Here is a 17,946-nt window from a genome sequence, read left to right as displayed (position 1 = left end):
TCTAAAGAGGGGGTGAGGAGAAAATATTACCAGTTTCACTGTGAGCAGGCAAAGGAGAACCAGTGCCCCAGCCCAGCTTGCTGAGGAAGTAGCTGTAAGCAAAACCCTGGTGCAGTCAGTCCCTGTAGAACCCCCCTGAGACACAGCTCTGTTCATTCTGACACAAATGCAGTTGGTGTTACTCAATATACAACTGGCAGAACCACCCTGAGCCAACAGCTCTGCCACCACTGCACGAGCGGAGAGAAAACGTTGCTGAAGCAGCAGGAAGCAAAGCTGTCCTGGCAGTGCCAGCACAGCACAAGAGAATGGAGACTCCTCTGTAGTTTAACTATTGAGCAGCTTTTCCAGACCTTGATTCATTCTTAGAAACTCAAAGGTTTTTCAACTTTTTTCTCTCAAAGCATGGACTGCAGAACTGGACGTGCCACTGCAGTGAAAGTACAGGAATGCTAAAGACAGAGACACCATCCCTGCCACTGCTCCCTCCTTACCTGTCAGCACTGGCTCTCAGTCAGCAAGCACATGAATTCTGCCTCTACAGCATCTCTGGGAGCTCAGACTCACTAGTTTTTGACTATGACTAAATTTCTTTCAGAGTTTGTGATGATCCAGCGACTTCCCCCTAATGCTGTGTGCCTCAGTCCAAGTTCCACACTGACTTTCAACTAAATTTAACAATTGCTTAAATATTTGCTGGTTTGGCCTAAGCTACCCATTGGCTTGAGAACTGACCCCATGTGAGCTTAAGATGGAACTGGAGCAACTGCTGGATGCAGAGAGACAGCTGAAGTGCCTCCTGTGCATCTCCCTCCTGCACGGTCTGTCCCTTTTGCCTGTACTTCATCACCAAAGTGATTCAGTTCCTCTCCCAAGGGCTCAGCTACACTTTAGCAAAGCTGCTTCTTTGTACTGGCTCTCGTGAGGGATCCAAGCATTTTTTTTCTACTGAACTATAAATGACAAGGATAATCAAGGCCTGCACACCAGCAGGACACTCAGGGGTGAGACTGAGCCTGGAGACAAGTTTTACAAAACAGAGACAGTGAACAGGAGTGCAGGGTCCTTGAGGTACAGCCCATCACACTGGGAACCTCTTATCCTGAATACTCTCTCAGCATCCTTATGAGTATTCACCTCGGTAATTATGCAACAGGTTTTCTGTCAAAACAAGAGTTAGTTTTTGCCAAGTCTCCAGTTCAAATATTCTTCCATTAAACCACTGTCTTTTTTCATCTGTTGATTTTTATAGCAATGCACATAGTGCAAACACAAGGAAAATTCCTTTTATGTCAGTTACTCATATTTTTCCATTAATATAAACTATTAAAATTCATGCAGATATTTTATAGGCTATCAAGATTTGGAGACTGGTTATTATTGAATGTTTAAAAAAAGAACTAAACATAAGAAATCAGAGGGTTAAATGATGACTGCAACTTCTGTAATGACTTAATTAAATTTTTATTGAGTACATAAACTATGATGTCATTTCTACCCAACCATGCTCAAACCTTCTATGCATGTCAGAGATCGTGGTTTTTCTCAATAGAACATACTTCTAAATAAGCTGCACTTCTACAGCTCTAATAAGGGGGAGCAGGTCTCATGTAACACACTCAATAAATTATCCTTCCATTTTAAACAAACAAATTCCATGAGTTATTATATATTTGCCACGCACTTTTTATGACATAATAAAAATGTTACCTCAAGGATTACTTAACACATACTACAAATGTTACAGCAGGCAACTGCAAGGGGCAAAGAAAACAAATAGTCCCATTACAGAGACAAGTCCTGGACTATACATCCCTGGGGAAGCAGCTTTCCCTACTAAAAACAAAGAGCAGCAGCTTTAAGTTAGCAAGAAATAGATGGATGAAGGAGATAACCAAGTTAAACAAACATGGCAATAAATACATCTTAAAAGACAGTTTCGGATATAAAACATGAGTCTGGGGATGGAGCTGTATCTTAGGCAGTAAAATTATATTTACAGGAATATTGCAGTTTCTGAAGAATACAATTGGCATTGGTTAGGTACAAACACTGAAAGAAAAATCCTTCTTTATAAATCAAGAAAAATGAGTAAATCCAAATCAGCATTTGCTGGAAGTGCTTCCTCTTTCAGAGCTTGTGCACGTTCTCACCACTGGCAAGTTTCATGATCTGGTTGGTCATGATTCTGCTGACTCTTCCACAGTCTGTTATTAAGAAGGAAAACTGCTAGAGAATTCCAAGGGAGTAATTGCTAATAACAGGGAAAAAATCAGTAACATCTGGAGCTCTTCTTGGGACTTCGCCCCTTTGCCTTCCTTGGAACAACCCAGTGCAGAGCTGTCACTGGAGAGATTTATGTACTATCGCCTGACTGGCCCAGGACTGTGTTAGTTCAAAACAAGGAACCCATTTTTGGTACAGATCTCACCTCTCCAAGACCTCTACAAAAGGGAATGTACAGCTAACGTATCTTCCTACTACATGTCACAACTCTTCACTGAAAGACTCCTGCCCATGGGACGACTGCAGCAAACAGATGCTGCATTTTCAGTGTCGTACTGAAGGAACCTCATCTTTGGCCTCAAGGAGTTTGTGTGCATCACCCAACAGCCAAGTGCTGAGGGTCACGAGTTACAGAGTCGAGCCTCAGTCAAGATTTTGCATTCTAAGAGTTCTAGGAAAGTAAGAGCACACTGCTTCCCTGTGCTGCTGGACAGGTAAGAAAATACCTTACACATGGGCACAGTATTTAAAGTGAACGCTGCTCTAGGATCAGCCCATATCAGTGTCCTGTGCTGGACTGAGAGCATTGCTGGGTAATGAATCTCCTCCTCCTCCCCGCTTGTTTTGGCTCCCGGTGCAGAGCAGGCTCAGCGTGCACAGACTGGAAGGTAACAAGTGACAGGATGACAGCGAATGGCCTCAAGTTGTGCCAGGGGAGGTTTAAATTGGATATTAGGGAAAAGAAACAGCAGAAAAGAGTTGTAAACCATTAGGACAGGCTGCTCAGGGCAGTGGTGGAGCCACCATCCCTGGAAGTGTTCAAGAAACATGTGGATGTGGCACTTGGGGACGTGGTTTAATGGCGAATACAGAGGTGGTGCTGGGTTGATGGTGACTTGATAAACTTAGTGGTATTTCCCAACCTTAACAATTCCTGATTCTACAGGCTCTGATGTGCTCTGCCTGCTTGGAGCCATCTAGCCCAGGGATCTGGGACAGGAACAGCCCGTCCCCACGGAGCAGGGCCTGCAGATCCCCAGTGGTTTCACTGCACCCCCGTGTCCTGCCAGCACAGCCCCAGCTGTGATGGCCACAGGCTGCACTGTCTGAGAGCACTTGAACAGGAGTCACTGTCTGAGAGCACTTGAACAGGAGTTTCTTTCTGCTTCAGCTTTTGCCAGCATGTGTTGCACCCTTAAGCTACTTTAACACATTAATCCATCCATAGACTATAAAGCCAGAAGGGGCATTTCTAACTGCCTTGTACAAGCACTAGTCATTGAATTTCAGGCAGCAACTCCTCTCTTTGGGCTGTAAGTTATGCTTGAACTAGATTTTTTTATGAAGAGATTTCAGCCAGAAGAAATGATTAGATCATAGAACCTGACCCTCTGCATATCACAGACCATTACATTTCACCGAGTTCCCCCTGTACTAAGCTCACTAAGTTGTGTTTGGCTAAAGCATATCACCCTCACAGTTGAACATGTGTATCTCATTTCATATTTGAATTTTCTGGCTTGGGTTTCCACCCCCTCATTCTCATTATACCATTCCTGCTAGAATAAAAAGACTCTTCTGTACAATGTATTTGCTCCTGTACCTGCACGCAGCAGATGTGTCAGCACAGTCATCTTTTCAAACTCAGATGAGGCTCTTTCAGGTTATGTTCACACTGGGTGCACTGACACACCACAGCAGCAGCACACGGCTGGAGTGGTCAAAGTGGTCAACACTACAGCAAAGTAGTGCTTTTATGCTGATACAGTAAAAATAAATTCATTCTTTGTGCAAAACAAGGTACACAGGTCTGAGTCCACTCATGTTGTCATGAGTCCACTCTGGGGACTTCTGCAGTCCCACTGCCATAAACATCATCCACTCCCACGGACACTTCTGATTGCTGGAGCAGGAATATCAGCAAAAGCTCCTGAAGGAGATACAGGACCAAGCTTTCATGATAAAAAGGTCATCCTGCAAACATTTAGACATTTTTATGCCCATTCTCTCAAGTTGCAATTGGAGAGAATGACTTGAAAGGTAGTTTACATTAGTTATAAATAATATTCAAGCACATATGGTTATATATGGGCTTTTTGGGTGTCTGCTGCCCTCTTAATAAACACACATGACATTAAATGGGCAAAGCTGCATGCAGCCCTTTTATTTTGTCCTATAACATCACTACTGCTTGTAGGACAGTAATTTTGAAATTTTTGAGACTGTAGTTAGGTTCAAAAAGATTAAATTAATAAAAGAGTTTAAAAATATTTCTGCAGCAGTAAATAAAGGCCAGTTCCTTCAGGCAATCTCATGTACTTGTGAGCTGACAAAGACATTGAAGAAATTATTCACTTTTAGAGTCTTTTATTAACTGCTCTGCTACTTTGTCTGCAAAGCAGATCACTGCTTGTAATTAGCCACAGCTGTGAGTCCCTGCATACTTTAAATATTAACTCTTCTGATAGATTTTGTAATTTTTTAATTAGAAGTAGTTTTGTAATACACCTCAGTAATCATTAACTTCAGAGAAGTCTTTAAAGCCTTCTTCAACATTTGGTGACAACTTACCCCAATATTGTATTAACCTAGATAAAAGCTAAATGTTATGTTGTAGCAGAACCAGTTCCTGCCAAAATCTTCAACCCATAAAAACACCATGGTAATGGAAAAACTTGTACACGTTCTGCTACCTTCATACCAATTGTGTAATCATTTATTAATTGATTAATAAATAAGACTCCTTAGAGCAAGTTTATTCCAAGCAGACACAGAAAAGCAAGTTATACAACAAGTTTCAGCAAAACCAGATGCTCATTCCTACCTGTCTGATATCCAGAAAATGAGGTTTGTTCCTATCTTGCAGCTTATTAATTAGGAAACTCTACCATGGCAATAGTTACAGATGCAGAGGAGATTCCAGTACAATCTGAACTGTATCCAGTGTATGGGGGCTTATTCCAAATTCCTGCTTCCCTGCAGAACGTGGCTGGCAGAGCTCACTGACAACCTCTCAAGAGAAGGATCAGGGAAAAGAGGTCAAATTGCTGTGCTCTGTCGAGTTGTGCTGATCCCCTGTAAGGTGAGCAGTTGTTGAGGGGTTTTCCTGTGATGCCTCTTAAAACACTACTTGCTAAAAGCCTAAAACTGATCACAAACGTGTTTCCGAACTCACCAGAATCAGGAATTCAGCTGGATAAACTGAAAGGAAGTTCCAGAACCCAGTTTAGAAGAGGCACTTGTAGGAGACAGTAGTAAAGGTGGATGAATCATTAAGGTAAATATTCACCATGAGCACTCACAGAGATGCTGTGAAACTCCAGTTCTTTACTGAGACGAACCTCAGGAACTGCCAGAAAGTGTCACACCACAAACACTGATCAGCCCAAGGAGTCCAGGGTATCCTGCCTCCAAGAGCAGCCAGGATCCCTGACAGAAGTCAAAGTCCTACAAGCTGATATGTGCTTCCTCCAAGTATTCTCCCAACCGATTTCAGCTCAGGGGAATTCCCAACACTTGCTGTTTGTTTAGACAGTAACCTCCAAAAGGTCTCCATGTCCAGCAACTGCCACTAGACCAGGTTGCTCCAAGCCCTGTCCAAGCTGGCCTTAAACACTTCCAGTCCATCATATTCCAGGTGATAAGATCTGCCCACAGAAAAAGACTTCAGATAACTTAATAAAAGTCAAGAGCAACAAAATTCCAGGGATCATAAGGTACTAAACTAAATGAAACATACTGGATAACATTAACAGGGCTGCAGAGCCAGGAAAGGTGACAGCCATTCTGGAAAGTATTTCAGCAGAAACAGGTAAGTACAAATCAGTAGAAAATACAATAAATGAAAACAAAAATCACAGACAGTTATGAACAGTGATTTTCAGGGCTGATAATGGTACTAGCAGTAGGTGTTAAAAAAACAATCCATAAAATCTATATAATAATGTGCATACTCTTAGCAGCTACAATTCTGGAACTGGATCTTTAAGAGAAAAAAAATAAGTTCTACAATTCAATAGTGCGGAAAAAAGACAAATTTTAGGCATTATTTGAAAGGAATATAAAACAAAAGGAGGAACCCTATTCTACCATAAATCCATGGTGTACCCGCATATAAAATGCTGCACATATTTGTTACCTTTTAATCTCAGAATAGATCCAAAAGTAAAACAAAACACACAGAGAAGACCAAGATGATGAGACATATGAGGAAACACTAGTTATATTCAGGATGAAATGAGGAGGAAGATGATAGAGAGATAAAATCATGAGAGGTATTGAGCAGATGAACAAGGAATTACTGTTCACTGTTTCTCATTAAAAAAGATGTAGAAAAGAATCTGATGAAATGAACAAATAATACCTTAAAAATAAAATGAAAGTGTTTTCTCATGCAACACAATTAAATGGCAGAAGTCATTGCCACGGGGCATTAAAGAGCAAAAAATACCAGAGAGGTAAAAAAAGGGCCTGTGCATTCCTGGAGGATTTCTGTCAGTGATCCCAAACACGACATTCCCCGTGCAGCTCTCAGGTTACTCGTTAGTGAATGCCAGGAGAACAGACCAGAGGGAATAATGATCCACACTCCTGCTGCTTATACTTTATTCCAAATATCTCTGGCCACTGGCAGACACAGCACTCTGAATCTTCATCTGGCAGTAGCAGGAGTTCTGAGCACGTTCAGTTTTGTCCAGTTTTTGCTGACCTTTGCAGATACTGGTGGTATCTCCTCTGTCTGGGTATCTATTCCTTCCTGCCCTGACTTCCAGCAAGCTTCCAGTCACAGCTCATTAGATGAGCCTGGACACCAGACATCAGGTCACTTTGCTGACTTAGCAGGAATTTCACCTGAAAAGTGCTAGTGCAATTAAAAAAACTTGCTACCTTTACCATAGCTTTTAGTACCCTCATGGGAAGAGGCTACATTTTATGTAGAAATATGAGCAAGAATGATCCTGCTCATACCAAATAGGTCATCCTCCCCTAGGGGAAAAATAATAAGAATAAAAAAACTCATTCTTTCTCCAAGAATGTGGGACCAGAACAAGTTTCTGTTGGATAGGAACAGAAAGTCACCCATTATCTCTCCTAAAAAACTCCAAAAAAAAAATGTTTATTTCATTTCAAATGGAGTGACAATTGTTAGAGTCCATACAATTAGTCAGCAATTAACCAGCCTAATATCCAGTGACTGAGGCCAGGGCAAATGCAAATACTCACAATTACTATCACCTTTTCAAATTCATTTCTGCAGTGCCTGGCAGACTGATCTGTGTTTGCCCCATCAGCCTTCCCACTCCCTCCTGGCAGGGCCCTGCTCATACGTGACCTCTTTGACATTCTCCCATCAGTTCCACATTTGGGTAAAATTCTAATTTGAAGTCACATTGCTTTCACCTTCTACCAATATTCTGCACCTTCTGGTTTCAATCATAAGCTGAGAAAAACCTGATTTCCCCAAGCACTCCTCCTCCCCAGGGCTTCAAACACACGCAGGCCACAGAACAGTTAACAGTTAAATATTTTCTTGCCAATATTTTAAGAGTGCAGAAGGTTCCAAATTGCTGGTAAAATAAACAATGCCAGACTGTGAAAACTCCTGCCTGCCATATACTCTGATGTTAACAAGAGTTTCTTTATTACTGTAACCTTTCAGAAGCGAACAAAAATTATTTCTCTACCCTAGTTCTGCCCTCAAGTAAAAGGCAAAGGAAGAAAGTGAACCATGAAAAAGCTGCACGGTAAGACACTGTGAGTTTTCCATCTTACTTCTGTATTTCATTCAGATTTGATGCTGCTGTGAATAAATAAACTTCCAGAAGATCCTAAAAGCATGGGCAAGGATTTTAAGAAGCCAAAAATTTCCTTATACACTGTTTCCTGAATAACATGGATTAAACCTACATATGGGCCATCTTCCCCCCTGCAGGGACATAACAGAACAGGAAATACAAGAGAGCAAATGATGCTCTCAAGGAGACACATTGGTTTTAAGCTCCTTGTACCCAGCTCTGTCCTCTGGAGCTGTAGACCTGGATTTCCATCAATTACAGGGGCTCTGCCACTTCCTCGCTTTTGAAAAATGAAGCCTTCAAACAGCATCTACAAACAGAAGGCACTGCCAGCACTCAGCATCAACGAGACAAATGACCACATACCCCAGGTGACACCCCCTAAAACCACTGGTCATTCACAGGCCTGCCTTCTGTTCCCTACCAAATCCACGTGGATTTAAGGAATCCGTGCCCAAGCCATCTGAAAACCAATTCAGATCAGCATTGCTCATTTCACATATACCAAGACTGTACTGACCCCACCTCCCATCCACACCACCACCTCCCATCCGAAATATCCACACCACCATCATGGCTGGGCTTCACGAGCGAAGATTTGGGAAGGCTCTATCCACATTTGTTACAGGCACGCTGGTGACTTATGAGGCCAATACGTGACAGACATATCCGGTTGCAAAAGGCACAACAGAAAGACTCCTTAGATGGTGTATTCTGCAAGACACGGTTCTTCCTGCGTTGCCTTTTCTCCTCGAGAGTGATCCTGCGTGTGTTCTCAAAGGCTTCCGCAGCGTTATAGATGGTGTGTCTCCAGGCCTCCCGATTGGAGGCCAGAGTAGACCAGTTATGGTGATCAATATGGCCAAGGCTGAGATGTTGTTTCAGGGAGTCCTTGAATCTTTTCTTCTATCCACACCACCACCTCCCATCCAAAATATCCACACCACCACCTCCCATCCAAAATATCCACACCACCATCTCCCATCCAAAATATCCACACCACCACCTCCCATCCAAAATATCCACACCACCACCTCCCATCCAAAATATCCACACCACCATCTCCCATCCAAAATATCCACACCATCACCTCCCATCCACAACACCAGCTGAATGTCCCTTTTTATGTGCAGTTATCCTTGTGGATTCAAGGCCCTCTGACCAGACTGAAAATCCACATGATGCACACTTTGCTAGTGACAAAAAGAGATCTCTAAAATTAGATACACTGGTATTTTGGTCAAATCTTTTAACTTTCGGTATTATTTCCTGACCTCTGAATGAAACAACAATATTCAAGCTCTTACAGAAGTGTAAGGATAATTAACTCCAAGCCCCATCCAGCTTGGCCTTGAACACTTCCAGGGATGGGGCAGCCACAGGTGCTCTGGGCAAATGGTCAGAGACACTACAGAGTGTGGCAGTGGCATCTGGTGAGCTGGGAGAGCCCGCAGCAGCTACACACTGCTTTAATCAAAGTCACAACCCACGGGTGCTGCCCAGGCTGCCAGAGACAGGGAAGTTGTGTGAGGGGAAAGGAATGGGCAGCCTCTCAAAGCCCCACAGCACCCCCTGCACCGCATCAGATTCTTAACTGATGCTTGTTACTGTCTTTCAAGACAGGCAGGCACAAAAACATAAGGAAAAATTAAGTTGCTCATTCCTGAAGAGGAAGCAGAAGGTATCAGTGACTTTCTCCCTGCAGTGAAAAGCACAAGCAACAACATGATTAAAATGTATGGGAACAACAGGGAAACTCTCCATGGTTGGTTTGGTCTGATCTAGAACAGACATTGGTCTTGGTATTTTCTTTTTTTATGAAGGAGCTTAAAAGCACATTCATGTTTTCACTGCAGCAACTCAGAGCTGTTAAAACAGAACCAAACCCCCACTGGAGATACCCTGCTCCAGGAGCCTCAAAAGGCTTAGCCAAGCAGACCAGCTGATCTCAGCTGAGGAATTCTGGGGCAAACTCCAAAAGAACTGGAGGCTGAGGATGTGAATGTCCAAAATAAGTGGCATAATAACATGTCACCAAACCCTGCACCGACAGCAGGTGAATCACAGCCTGGCTGTGAGTGAGGCACAAAGCACTGGCAGGAGCCAGGTCACAGTGACAACACAGCTGTGACCCCCCTGCTGAGCCCAGAGACCATGCAGGTCCTGCAGGGATCATCTTCCTGCTCCCACCAGGACCTCCATAGTGCCAAAATAAAATAATGGTGCAGTTGTGGGGAGCTGCCATTTCATTGCTCAATATTTGAACTGTGGCAACTACACCATGTTCTGGAGAGTCCAAGGAACACGGGGCAGCACCAACACCTACAGGCACCACGGGGCATGTGAGTCCCTCTGGTGAGGATGGGGGGAATCACAGAATATCCTGGGTTAGAAGGGACCCACAGGGTCCATCCAGCCCAACTCCTGGCCCTACACAGACACCCCAACAATCCCACCCTGTCCCTGAGAGCATTGTCCAAACACTCCTGGAGCTCTGGCAGCCTTGGGAGCCTGTTCAGTGCCCAACCACCCTCTGGGGGAAGAACCTTTCCCTATACAATAGATATAGAGTAATATAATACTGAATAATGAGAAAGGTACCTCTAGAAAAGGTGCTACAAGGCATCTTCCAGTGTAATTCCTGCAGGCACCAGAGCAAGGCACAGAACAGACCAAGGACACCACCTCACAGTAACAGGATCCAACACATCTGGGAAATTTAAATTGATTTTTTTATGCCAGACTCTACAGAACACTGGGGCAGGCCAGCTGAAAAGAACCCAAGCATATATTATACATTATACCTTGATTTCCATACCAGGAATCCGCAACATGCCCCAAGCATTTCAGCCAGGTGTGCCAGTTCCACAAGCACTGCTTCTAGAACAACCACCTTAAAGACCACCTGAGAAACAGACCCCTATTTCAAACCTCCTGGTAAAGCTAAACCTGCATCACCACGGGTACTGTTTGCTCCAGACCTCGTCACAGTCAAGATGTTTCAAGGTAACATTCCACACACATGCATTGTCCTGCATATTTAAGTTATTATGGTTTCCAGAATCAAATGTATTGAATTTACTCTGGAACAGTACTTGATATTATTATTTATGAAATGACAAAGTACTGGAAACTTGCTGTGAACTTTCAAGCTCTTTGAGAAAGGATCTAGGGCTCATAAACTATTTTCTGTGATGTTCTTAAAACAATAACTTCAGGTAAAACTAATCATACAATGCTGGTATCCTATTTAAAAAAAAACCAAAAAACGACAAACCAAAAAAAACCACACAGCAATTTTGTATCTCACTACTTTGGCAAGAGTTTAGTTTGTTTTTTAAAAAGGGAACACTAGGAACTGGTGAGATTCTATATATTCTAAGTGGTCATTAAAAATCGTAACATTCTTCTCCTTAAAATGTCCTAGTAAAGCATTTCAAAATATGCACAGACCATTTGAAATTAAAACCTTTTTTTCTTTAGTTTTATAGGTTTTTAAAAACCCCTTTCAACTGTCCTGAACACTATCCTCTATTTCATATCCAATCCATTTCCTTAAACAAAATCAGTACCTTCTCTGAAATACTTTGCTTCAATACATTTCCTTCATCCCAACTCCCCATTCCAGTCCCAATATTCTGCATCCACCTTCCTTCCGCCCCCGTTCTCTTTCAAAAATGTACTTTCTGTTCTGTGCATCCCAAACTGACTCCAAGACTTGCAATCAGATTTGAGAGACAGACCTGGAAAGGACCCCTGAGTACCTCAGTACAGCAACTTCTCACTGCAGGTGAATCAACAGTTCAATTCATACAAAACTCAAGTTCTACTTTAAAATTCTATCAATTTTCCACCTTGTCCCCTCATCCTCTAAAGCCATTCTACAACCTTGCTGGTCTCACTCCAACCATGACTTCTGAGTCTTCAGTTACAAAGGTCAGAACTCAACAGTAAGAATAACTTAAAACAGAATTATATTGAGTTTAGGAAGTTCTGTAGCTACCCTAAAGGTAAAATGGCATTTTTCATCAACTGAAATCTTCTAATTGTGAAAAGAGTACCAAGACAGAAAATGGTGTTCAAGTTCCCAGAGCTAATCTCAGCTCTCAGTTATATGTATTGATTCTGATGGCATTACTTCAGATGTACACGAGTGTAATTGAGAGCAAATTATGGGTCACTGGGTATAAACAGCTCAAGCTAAAAGTGTAACAAAGGCTCCATTGTGCTACGAACAGCAGAGCCAATAAACGAACTCAAAAGACACCTAGATGTGTTCCTGGAAAAATAAGGGGGCAGGGGTCTAAGTGGTCTGGTGGGAAAACAGGAAAGTGAGATTATGATAAATTAAAATAGCTTTGGCACACTGGGCTTGACAGCTCCCCCCATGTCTTATCTCTTTGGCAGCTTTGGGAACACGTGTGGTTATAAAATGAATTGTTATTTTGCACTGAAAACAACTTTGAATTCATTTCAGCAGCACAATGCCACTACAACACACCCAACCAACGTGGTAAAGGGAGCCTACAAGTTATTGGAATAAAGCCTTAAAAGGGTCTCTCTGAAACAGCACGTGATTTGCACCCAGAAATATTAGTGTGGGTGCTTGGGGGAGGGAGGAGGGGTGTTGGGGTTTTTTAGTGTTTGGTTTTTTTGTTGTTTTGAATTTTTTTGGGGGGGGGGGGGGTAGGGTCTTTTATTTTAATTTTTTTCCAACCTCATACTTATTGTCCCTTTATCAGCTGAAATCCCATTCCAGGGAACTCCAGCACCTACAAATCCTTCTGCAGCTTCATCTAAAGGGCCTTAAAACACACTGAAACTTATAACAACTTTTATATCCACACAGTTACTAAAGCACAATACTCAGGTCGGCCAGGTTAATACTCAGGTGGCTCCAGAACTCTGCTGGGAGGACAAATAGCAGCAATGTCCAGTCCTGAGTGAATTCCCTCCCCAAACTGATGAGGCAGCTGCCAGCTTGCACAGTGTAAATCTATTCCCTGCAAGCCACGAGGTGGAGATCTCTGGCAAAGTAGGATCCAAAGGAAGTCTTTTACCCAGCCTAATGTTACTATTAACACTTGGAGCCATTGCATCAAGCCAATTTTTCTGTTTGTTTTTAAAGTTTGATAGAAATGTCACTAGTGGAAAAATTAAGTAAAGAGCACTGGTTAGCCACAGAACTGGACACACCTGGCTGCAAACCCACCGAAAGAGACTGACTTCATTAGTACGAGGGACAGCAGAGTAAAATTTATATCTGAAATATGCCTGCACCAGTAGAATTTGCTGAGGCCACAGGCTCTCCCTGTGTTTTTACAGCTGTGTCAAGTTTGGGTTTCTGACTCTCGCCGACATTCAGGAGTGCTGAAGGAGCTCAGCCTAACAGGTCCCAAAACTTTGTAGCTGAGATTTAGGTCTCAGCAGTTTTTACAACCAGGTTTTGAAATAATACAAACTCCATTTGGAGCTGGAGCTGATGTAAATTAGCAGTTAAAATGCTTTACATTCTATCCCTTTTGGGCTCCAGTGGACCGGTATATTTAAGAGCAGATGGCATATTTCAAAAAACCATGGATATCAATTCAGGAATATAGTGTCCATTTTCTGCATCAAGGGTTGGAATTGTTGCTAGATATGGAAAGGAGCTGAAGAACTGCAGCTTTGTTAAACTGTCAGCAAGTTAAACTAATTGCATCCAACTGGCAATTCCATACAGGTGCTCTGTCATTTGTACCACAGTACAGGAACTGGAATTAAATTTTGATCTTTGATAGATTGCATGAGAGAAAAAGCAGGGAATGGAATTTCCTAACCTTCTAGGATCTATGCAGATGATAATTTAGCACCCTAAAAGTATCCAGTAAAACTTCTTTTTCTTTACATTACTTCTGAGAAAGGCTCAGATTCTGGAGTTTGAAAGCATCGACAGAGAACATTAATGACACCTTCTTTTTATCTACTATTCTTGATATATTTGACTACCTTCTTTTGAAGGTAGAATATATACTGATTGCAGGACTACACTACTTGAAAATAAGTAGTTGTTACATGTCCCTCCATCAGCTCACAAACCCTCTACTTCAGTTTAAAAGAATTATTAGTGATAAACAGATCAAGATTAATAAAGAGAATGCAACACTGGAGTAAGTGCCCTTTATTAGTCATTTAAAACTCCTTGCAATTGCTAAAGGTGAGAGGAGAGAAACCGTTCAGTCAGGTACAGGTATGGGAAGGGGAGGGAAGTGAGTGAAGAAAAGTGAACAAGCATGGAATAAACAGGACCTGCCCATGCAGGGGCATGGGTGAAGTGGGATATGAAGGCAGGATCACTGAGGAAGGAAAACAGAGCAATGATAAGGGTCAAGGGAACTGCTGACATCCTGAAACACCAATGCATAAATTATTTTCACCTAACATACAATAAATACTACAGAAGAGACAAAGAAGTTAATTTGCCTTGACGAAATCACAGAATCACAGAAGGTTTGGGTTGGAGGGACTTTAAAGCCCATCATGTTGAATCCCCTGCCACAGGCAGGGACACCTTCCACCAGCCCAGGTTGCTCCAAGCCCCGTCCAGCCTGGCCTTGGACACTTCCAGGGATCCAGGGGCAGCCACAGCTTCTCTGGGCAACCTGTGCCAGGGCCTCCCCACCCTCACAGGTAAGGATTTCTTCCACATATCTAACCTAAATTTCCTCTCCTTCAGTTTGAAGCCCTTCCCCCTTGTCCTGTCACTACAGTTCCTCATGCACAGTCCCTCTCCAGCTTCCTTGTAGCCCCTTCAGATCCTGGAAGGTGCTGTGAGATCTTCACACAACTTTCTCAGCCTATCTCTGCAGGGGACTGACTTATGAATAATGACTGAAAGATCAGGAATAACTAAAAGATGAAAGAAAAAAAAAATCACTAAAGATTAATGAAAATCCTATGCCTAGATGTACTAAATAAACACAAAGGTGTAACTACTTTGGAGATCAAGCCCTGAAGTGTGCAGGTCCTTCATCTGAGCATCTGCTATGGCCACATAAAAGCTGTGTTAGCACCAGGCTACAGTCAGGAGTGTATTAGAGGAATCACAGTATTGCAAACTAAGCAGGCTCGTGATTCCCACTGCAGGGTCATTCCTACAGACAAAGAATGTGAAATTTCAATTCAAGGATAAACTGAACAGATGCCCAACCTGCCAGGGCAGGGAATGAATGGCACTGCAGTAACTCCAGAGCTCCTTGCAGTTCCATCATACAGCAACCACACCATTGTAATAGTCATGTGTTAACATCCGAGGGGCCAGAGTGGATAAAAACATAGGGACACTGATGGGGTTTTTATACTTTGGGGGGTTTTGGGGAGCCATGGAATAATTTAGTTTGCATAAATGGAAACATTGTACTTCCCTTTACAAAGAACTGACTGTAAGCACTCTCTCTTTTTCCCCTAAATTTTACTGAAGAACTCTCCATACAGATGTAACTTGCACCATGCTTCACTTTGGAGTCCTGCAGTGCCTGTAAGAGCAGCAAACAGCCAGTTCTGCTTCTCTTTGTTCTCTGCTGCATCCAACCCTGCACAGAAAACTACAAGATGGCATTTGAGGTTCACTCATATAAGGCAAAATTAGGGTCAAAAAGAACAGACAAAAGAAGAGCAACCTTAAATTTACACCCAGAACAAAGATCTGAGCTGTGTGTAGTTCTTAGAGAAAGCAGAACCAGTCACTGATATGACATGGAAGGCATTGGATAAGGACAAAAATGCATAAACTACTTCATCCAGTCTTCCCCTGGTGCCATCATCTGATTTGTCTTGGCTCACTCACACTGCCGTATCAGAAAGAGGAGATTCCCATCCTGGAATTTATGTAAGCACGTTAACATAGCAAGAAATTCTCAGATGCATGAATTGATAGGTTTAATCCAAAAGAAGATTAAGAGGATGTCTTGTCTTTAAATGCAACATGTAACAAAGCAAAGCTACAGAATTCCCACCAACTAGGAAAAAACCCTGCTGCTGAGGGATAACTGAAGTTACACCCGAATCAACACTTTTTAAAACAACATACAAAATAAACGACCAGAGAGACACTTCCTGAATTACTAATGTGATTGCATCTCAAATCCTAACTCACCAGTTACCCTGGCAGCCTCTCCAAGAGAGCTGACAACTATGGCTTGACAGCATGTCATTACTGCTACATGGAAACTGTCAGTTCTCTAACAGCCTAATTTATTTTAATCACAGACAAACCTCTATTTAATCACTGAGCAGTTCTTTTCCTTTTCCATAACACAGGAGACCTCTCCCAGCCCTGTCCTCCCACAGAAGTGCCCTCAACGTTGGCAGCCTCACCTGTATCAGGTCTGCTGTCACTGCCACTGCTTCTGCACTGCCTTCTCTCAAGGCAATCACCAACACAGGACTTCAAGGCCAGAAATGACCATTCCAACTAACTATCATAACCTTCCTCACAACAGGCCAGAAAGATTCAACCTTGCTCTTCCTTCAAACTTGCAAATGAACTCTCCTTGCAGCTACTCTCTCCTTAGAATGTTTCTTTTGTGATAAAGACCAGGTATACTGAGAATACAAAACAAAAAATACACTTATGACTAGTTATAGTCATGTACAGGAACTTGACATAAAAATCTTGTTGATTAACTTTCCTTTTACCATTTTAGATACAGAAAAAACTCAAAGCTCTGCTGGAATTACTGAAGTTGTGGTTATCAATTTGGCACCAGTCAAGTTTCTCCCCACTCCAGCTGCTCATTCCTATCCCCAAACGCCCTTTCTGTTACAGCAGAGAATCACAGAATCATGGAATCAACCAGGTTGGAAAAGACCTCTGAGATCATCAGGTCCAACCCTTGATCCAACCCCATCGTGGTTCCCAGACCATGGCACTGATGCCACATCCAGTCTCACCTTAAACACCTCCAGGGAATGGAGGGTGGTGATTCCATCACTTCCCTGGGCAGCCCATTCCAATGGCTGATCACTCTCTCTGGAAAGAATTTCTTCCTAATATCCATCCTAAACCTCCCCTGGCACAGTTCAAGACCCAGCCCTCTTGTCCCACTGCTGGTTCCTGGGAGAAGAGTCCCACCCCCCCCTGGCTCCCCCCTCCTGTCAGGGAGTTGCAGAGAGTCAGGAGGTCTCCCCTGAGCCTCCTCCTCTCCAGGCTGAGCCCCCCCAGCTCCCTCAGCCTCTCCTCACAGCACTTGTGCTCCACTCCCTTCCCCACCCTCGCTGCTCTTCTCTGCACCTGCTCCAGCCCCTCCATGTCCTTCCTGAGCTGAGGGCCCAGAGCTGGACACAGCACTCCAGGGGTGGCCTCACCAGCGCTGAGTCCAGGGGCAGAATCCCTGCCCTGCTCCTGCTGCCACACTGTTCCTGAGCCAGGCCAGGATCCATTGGCCCTCTTGTCCCCCTGGGCACATCCTGCCTCCTGTTCAGCTCCCTGTCCATCCCCACTCCCAGCTCCCTTCCTGCCTGGCTGCTCTCCAGCCACTCTGTCCCAGCCTGGAGCTGCAGGGGGTTGTTGTGGCCAAAGTGCAGGACCCAGCCCTTGGCCTGGTTGAACCTCATCCCCTTGGAATCAGCCCATGGATCCAGCCTGTCCAGGTCCCTCTGCAGAGCCCTCCTGCCTTCCAGCAGATCAACACTCCCCCTCAACTTGGTGTCATCTGCAAGTTTGCTAATGCTGGACTCAATCCCCTAATCCAGGTCAATAACATATCCCATCAACAGCAAAATCCATTTCTGCAGTCACATGGTAAACCACGTGGGAAATTCCTTCATTTAAAACCAAATCAATATCTTCATCCAGGCCATGATCCACTTTCAGAAACAAGTTCAGTGGCTCAATAGAGGGAACCAATGGTCAGGAGTAAGGGCTGCATGCACCAACTTAAGCCAA

General features: G+C 43.4%; 1 protein-coding gene across 2 annotated transcripts in view; it reads right to left on the bottom strand.

The window, feature by feature from the left end:
* LOC116795353 (ubiquinol-cytochrome-c reductase complex assembly factor 1) overlaps positions 1-17,946 on the bottom strand; it is a 49,011-nt gene that overhangs the window by 6,063 nt on the left and 25,002 nt on the right. The window lies entirely within an intron of this gene.

Source organism: Chiroxiphia lanceolata, chromosome 17 (genome assembly GCF_009829145.1).
Source record: "Chiroxiphia lanceolata isolate bChiLan1 chromosome 17, bChiLan1.pri, whole genome shotgun sequence".
Lineage (NCBI taxonomy): Eukaryota > Metazoa > Chordata > Aves > Passeriformes > Pipridae > Chiroxiphia > Chiroxiphia lanceolata.
The sequence above is the reverse complement of the archived record's forward strand: the minus strand, read 5'-3'. Positions and strand labels throughout refer to the sequence as shown.